We start from the raw sequence: 7,334 nt of genomic DNA, 5'->3' as shown, positions 1-7,334 counted from the left end.
TAACAGGAGAAGTTTCTCAGAAGATAAGAGACTCGCTTGAATTTCAACGAACTCGGTCCGATTGGTTGTGACACAGTTCGACTCAGATGAAAAAATATACTATGTCGACCCTTAACGCCGCCACTACATGAGGTTCGTCCAATATATCCCGACTGGAATTTTCAAACGAAGATGGTGAGTTCCCAGGAAGGAACTATAAGTTTGGGAAAAAGTTCATACAACAACTGTATATATTAGGAACGCTTCAAACCCCCAACTTGCAATGACATTAAATTGCTGTTGATTCGACATGGGGATATTCCATTAAGAAACCCAAGAGATGAAGAAGTAAAACATTATGAGAAGGTCGACAATACTTTGTTGAAAGGTTTTCTCTCTGGGAATAATTGAAGGTGTCACCATGTCACCATGTCACCAGGTTAATTAACTTCTCTGAAAAAATGAGACAACATGACATTTTGACAACACAGCAGGATTAATGAGGAAGGCACTTATGAATTATTTTTGAAATAACTGAAGGTGTCACCATGTCACCATGTCACCAGGTTAATTAACTTCTCTGAAAAAATTGAAGGACAACATGACATTTTTGACAACACAAGCAGGATTAATGAGGAAGCACTTATGAATTATTTTTGAATAACTGAAGGTGTCACCATGTCACCATGTCACCAGGTTAATAACTTCTCTGAAAAAATGAGACAACATGACATTTTGACAACACAGCAGGATTAATGAGGAAGGCACTTATGAATTATTTTTGAATAACTGAAGGTGTCACCATGTCACCATGTCACCAGGTTAATTAACTTTCTCTGAAAAAAATGAGACAACATGACATTTGACAACACAGCAGGATTAATGAGGAAGGCACTTATGAATTATTTTTGAATAAACTGAAGGTGTCACCATGTCACCATGTCACCAGGTTAATTAACTTCTCTGAAAAATGAGACAACATGACATTTTTGACAACACAGCAGATTATGAGGAAGGCACTTATGAATTATTTTTGAATAACTGAAGGTGTCACCATGTCACCATGTCACCAGGTTAATTAACTTCTCTGAAAAAATGAGGACAACATGACATTTTGACAACAACAGCAGGATTAATGAGGAAGGCACTTATGAATTATTTTTGAATAACTGAAGGTGTCACCATGTTCACCATGTCACCAGGTTAATTAACTTCTTCTTGAAAAAAATGAGACAACATGACATTTTGACAAACACAGCAGGATTAATGAGGAAGGCACTTATGAATTATTTTTGAATTAACTGAAGGTTCACCATGTCACCATGTCACCAGGTTAATTAACTTTCTCTGAAAAAATGAGACAACATGACATTTTTGACAACACAGCAGGATTAATGAGGAAAGGCACTTATGAATTATTTTTGAATAACTGAAGTGTCACCATGTCACCATGTCACCAGGTTAATTAACTTCTCTGAAAAAATGAGACAACATGACATTTTGACAACACAGCAGGATTAATGAGGAAGGCACTTATTAATTATTTTTGAATAACTGAAGGTGTCACCATGTCACCATGTCACCAGGTTAATTAACTTCTCTGAAAAAATGAGACAACATGACATTTTGACAACACAGCAGGATTAATGAGAAGGCCATTATGAATATTTTTGAATAACTGAAGGTGTCACCATGTCACCATGTCACCAGGTTAATTAACTTCTCTGAAAAAATGAGACAACATGACATTTTGACAACACAGCAGGATTAATGAGGAAGGCACTTATGAATTATTTTTGAATAACTGAAGGTGTCACCATGTCACCATGTCACCAGGTTAATTAACTTCTCTGAAAAAATGATGACAACATGACATTTTGACAACACAGCAGGATTAATGAGGAAGGCACTTATGAATTATTTTTGAATAACTGAAGGTGTCACCATGTCACATGTCACCAGTTTAATTAACTTCTCTTGAAAAAATGAGACAACATGACATTTTGACAACACAGCAGGATTAATGAGGAAGGCACTTATGAATTATTTTTGAATAAACTGAAAGGTGTCACCATGTCACCATGGTCACCAGGTTAATTAACTTCCTGAAAAAATGAGACAACATGACATTTTGAACAACACAGCAGGATTAATGAGGAAGGCACTTATAATTATTTTTGAATAACTGAAGGTGTCACCATTCACCATTCACCAGGTTAATTAACTTCTCGTGAAAAAATGAGACAAACATGACATTTTGACAACACAGCAGGATTAATGAGGGAAGGCACTTATGAATTATTTTTGAATAACTGAAGGTGTCACCATGTCACCATGTCACCAGGTTTAATTTAACTTCTCTGAAAAAATGAGACAACATGGACATTTTGACAACACAGCAGGATTATGAGGAAGGCACTTATGAATTAATTTTGATAACTGGAAGTGTCACCATGTCGTCACCAGGTTAATTAACTTCTCTGAAAAAATGAGACAACATGACATTTTGACAACACAGCAGGATTAATGAGGAAGGCACTTATGAATTATTTTTGAATAACTGAAGGTGTCACCATGTCACCATGTCACCAGGTTAATTAACTTCTCTGAAAAAATGAGACAACATGACATTTTGACAACACAGCAGGATTAATGAGGAAGGCACTTATGAATTATTTTTGAATAACTGAAGGTGTCACCATGTCACCATGTCACCAGGTTAATTAACTTCTCTGAAAAAATGAGACAACATGACATTTTGACAACACACAGCAGGATTAATGAGGAAGGCACTTATGAATTATTTTTGAATAACTGAAGGTGTCACCATGTCACCATGTCACCAGGTTAATTAACTTCTCTGAAAAAATGAGACAACATGACATTTTGACAACACAGCAGGATTAATGAGGAAGGCACTTATGAATTATTTTTGAATAACTGAAGGTGTCACCATGTCACCATGTCACCAGGTTAATTAACTTCTCTGAAAAAATGAGACAACATGACATTTTGACAACACAGCAGGATTAATGAGGAAGGCACTTATGAATTATTTTTGAATAACTGAAGGTGTCACCATGTCACCATGTCACCAGGTTAATTAACTTCTCTGAAAAAATGAGACAACATGACATTTTGACAACACAGCAGGATTAATGAGGAAGGCACTTATGAATTATTTTTGAATAACTGAAGGTGTCACCATGTCACCATGTCACCAGGTTAATTAACTTCTCTGAAAAAATGAGACAACATGACATTTTGACAACACAGCAGGATTAATGAGGAAGGCACTTATGAATTATTTTTGAATAACTGAAGGTGTCACCATGTCACCATGTCACCAGGTTAATTAACTTCTCTGAAAAAATGAGACAACATGACATTTTGACAACACAGCAGGATTAATGAGGAAGGCACTTATGAATTATTTTTGAATAACTGAAGGTGTCACCATGTCACCATGTCACCAGGTTAATTAACTTCTCTGAAAAAATGAGACAACATGACATTTTGACAACACAGCAGGATTAATGAGGAAGGCACTTATGAATTATTTTTGAATAACTGAAGGTGTCACCATGTCACCATGTCACCAGGTTAATTAACTTCTCTGAAAAAATGAGACAACATGACATTTTGACAAACACAGCAGGATTAATGAGGAAGGCACTTATGAATTATTTTTGAATAACTGAAGGTGTCACCATGTCACCATGTCACCAGGTTAATTAACTTCTCTGAAAAAATGAGACAACATGACATTTTGACAACACAGCAGGATTAATGAGGAAGGCACTTATGAATTATTTTTGAATAACTGAAGGTGTCACCATGTCACCATGTCACCAGGTTAATTAACTTCTCTGAAAAAATGAGACAACATGACATTTTGACAACACAGGATTAATGAGGAAGGCACTTATGAATTTATTTTTGAATAACTGAAGGTGTCACCATGTCACCATGTCACCAGGTTAATTAACTTCTCTGAAAAAATGAGACAACATGACATTTTGACAACACAGCAGGATTAATGAGGAAGGCACTTATGAATTATTTTTGAATAACTGAAGGTGTCACCATGTCACCATGTCACCAGGTTAATTAACTTCTCTGAAAAAATGAGACAACATGACATTTTGACAACACAGCAGGATTAATGAGGAAGGCACTTATGAATTATTTTTGAATAACTGAAGGTGTCACCATGTCACCATGTCACCAGGTTAATTAACTTCTCTGAAAAAATGAGACAACATGACATTTTGACAACACAGCAGGATTAATGAGGAAGGCACTTATGAATTATTTTTGAATAACTGAAGGTGTCACCATGTCACCATGTCACCAGGTTAATTAACTTCTCTGAAAAAATGAGACAACATGACATTTTGACAACACAGCAGGATTAATGAGGAAGGCACTTATGAATTATTTTTGAATAACTGAAGGTGTCACCATGTCACCATGTCACCAGGTTAATTAACTTCTCTGAAAAAATGAGACAACATGACATTTTGACAAACACAGCAGGATTAATGAGGAAGGCACTTATGAATTATTTTTGAATAACTGAAGGTGTCACCATGTCACCATGTCACCAGGTTAATTAACTTCTCTGAAAAAATGAGACAACATGACATTTTGACAACACAGCAGGATTAATGAGGAAGGCACTTATGAATTATTTTTGAATAACTGAAGGTGTCACCATGTCACCATGTCACCAGGTTAATTAACTTCTCTGAAAAAATGAGACAACATGACATTTTGACAACACAGCAGGATTAATGAGGAAGGCACTTATGAATTATTTTTGAATAACTGAAGGTGTCACCATGTCACCATGTCACCAGGTTAATTAACTTCTCTGAAAAAATGAGACAACATGACATTTTGACAACACAGCAGGATTAATGAGGAAGGCACTTATGAATTATTTTTGAATAACTGAAGGTGTCACCATGTCACCATGTCACCAGGTTAATTAACTTCTCTGAAAAAATGAGACAACATGACATTTTGACAACACAGCAGGATTAATGAGGAAGGCACTTATGAATTATTTTTGAATAACTGAAGGTGTCACCATGTCACCATGTCACCAGGTTAATTAACTTCTCTGAAAAAATGAGACAACATGACATTTTGACAACACAGCAGGATTAATGAGGAAGGCACTTATGAATTATTTTTGAATAACTGAAGGTGTCACCATGTCACCATGTCACCAGGTTAATTAACTTCTCTGAAAAAATGAGACAACATGACATTTTGACAACACAGCAGGATTAATGAGGAAGGCACTTATGAATTATTTTTGAATAACTGAAGGTGTCACCATGTCACCATGTCACCAGGTTAATTAACTTCTCTGAAAAAATGAGACAACATGACATTTTGACAACACAGCAGGATTAATGAGGAAGGCACTTATGAATTATTTTTGAATAACTGAAGGTGTCACCATGTCACCATGTCACCAGGTTAATTAACTTCTCTGAAAAAATGAGACAACATGACATTTTGACAACACAGCAGGATTAATGAGGAAGGCACTTATGAATTATTTTTGAATAACTGAAGGTGTCACCATGTCACCATGTCACCAGGTTAATTAACTTCTCTGAAAAAATGAGACAACATGACATTTTGACAACACAGCAGGATTAATGAGGAAGGCACTTATGAATTATTTTTGAATAACTGAAGGTGTCACCATGTCACCATGTCACCAGGTTAATTAACTTCTCTGAAAAAATGAGACAACATGACATTTTGACAACACAGCAGGATTAATGAGGAAGGCACTTATGAATTATTTTTGAATAACTGAAGGTGTCACCATGTCACCATGTCACCAGGTTAATTAACTTCTCTGAAAAATGAGACAACATGACATTTTGACAACACAGCAGGATTAATGAGGAAGGCACTTATGAATTATTTTTGAATAACTGAAGGTGTCACCATGTCACCATGTCACCAGGTTAATTAACTTCTCTGAAAAAATGAGACAACATGACATTTTGACAACACAGCAGGATTAATGAGGAAGGCACTTATGAATTATTTTTGAATAACTGAAGGTGTCACCATGTCACCATGTCACCAGGTTAATTAACTTCTCTGAAAAAATGAGACAACATGACATTTTGACAACACAGCAGGATTAATGAGGAAGGCACTTATGAATTATTTTTGAATAACTGAAGGTGTCACCATGTCACCATGTCACCAGGTTAATTAACTTCTCTGAAAAAATGAGACAACATGACATTTTGACAACACAGCAGGATTAATGAGGAAGGCACTTATGAATTATTTTTGAATAACTGAAGGTGTCACCATGTCACCATGTCACCAGGTTAATTAACTTCTCTGAAAAAATGAGACAACATGACATTTTGACAACACAGCAGGATTAATGAGGAAGGCACTTATGAATTATTTTTGAATAACTGAAGGTGTCACCATGTCACCATGTCACCAGGTTAATTAACTTCTCTGAAAAAATGAGACAACATGACATTTTGACAACACAGCAGGATTAATGAGGAAGGCACTTATGAATTATTTTTGAATAACTGAAGGTGTCACCATGTCACCATGTCACCAGGTTAATTAACTTCTCTGAAAAAATGAGACAACATGACATTTTGACAACACAGCAGGATTAATGAGGAAGGCACTTATGAATTATTTTTGAATAACTGAAGGTGTCACCATGTCACCATGTCACCAGGTTAATTAACTTCTCTGAAAAAATGAGACAACATGACATTTTGACAAACACAGCAGGATTAATGAGGAAGGCACTTATGAATTATTTTTGAATAACTGAAGGTGTCACCATGTCACCATGTCACCAGGTTAATTAACTTCTCTGAAAAAATGAGACAACATGACATTTTGACAACACAGCAGGATTAATGAGGAAGGCACTTATGAATTATTTTTGAATAACTGAAGGTGTCACCATGTCATCATGTCACCAGGTTAATTAACTTCTCTGAAAAAATGAGACAACATGACATTTTGACAACACAGCAGGATTAATGAGGAAGGCACTTATGAATTATTTTTGAATAACTGAAGGTGTCACCATGTCACCATGTCACCAGGTTAATTAACTTCTCTGAAAAAATGAGACAACATGACATTTTGACAACACAGCAGGATTAATGAGGAAGGCACTTATGAATTATTTTTGAATAACTGAAGGTGTCACCATGTCACCATGTCACCAGGTTAATTAACTTCTCTGAAAAAATGAGACAACATGACATTTTGACAACACAGCAGGATTAATGAGGAAGGCACTTATGAATTATTTTTGAATAACTGAA

At 35.7% G+C, this 7,334-nt stretch overlaps 1 annotated feature.

Moving 5' to 3' along the window:
- Nucleotides 1–7,334: part of a mobile genetic element that runs on past both edges of the window.

This window comes from Trichomonas vaginalis, chromosome VI (genome assembly GCF_026262505.1).
Source record: "Trichomonas vaginalis G3 chromosome VI, whole genome shotgun sequence".
Taxonomy (NCBI): domain Eukaryota; phylum Parabasalia; order Trichomonadida; family Trichomonadidae; genus Trichomonas; species Trichomonas vaginalis.
This window is presented reverse-complemented; position numbering and strand designations above follow the sequence as displayed.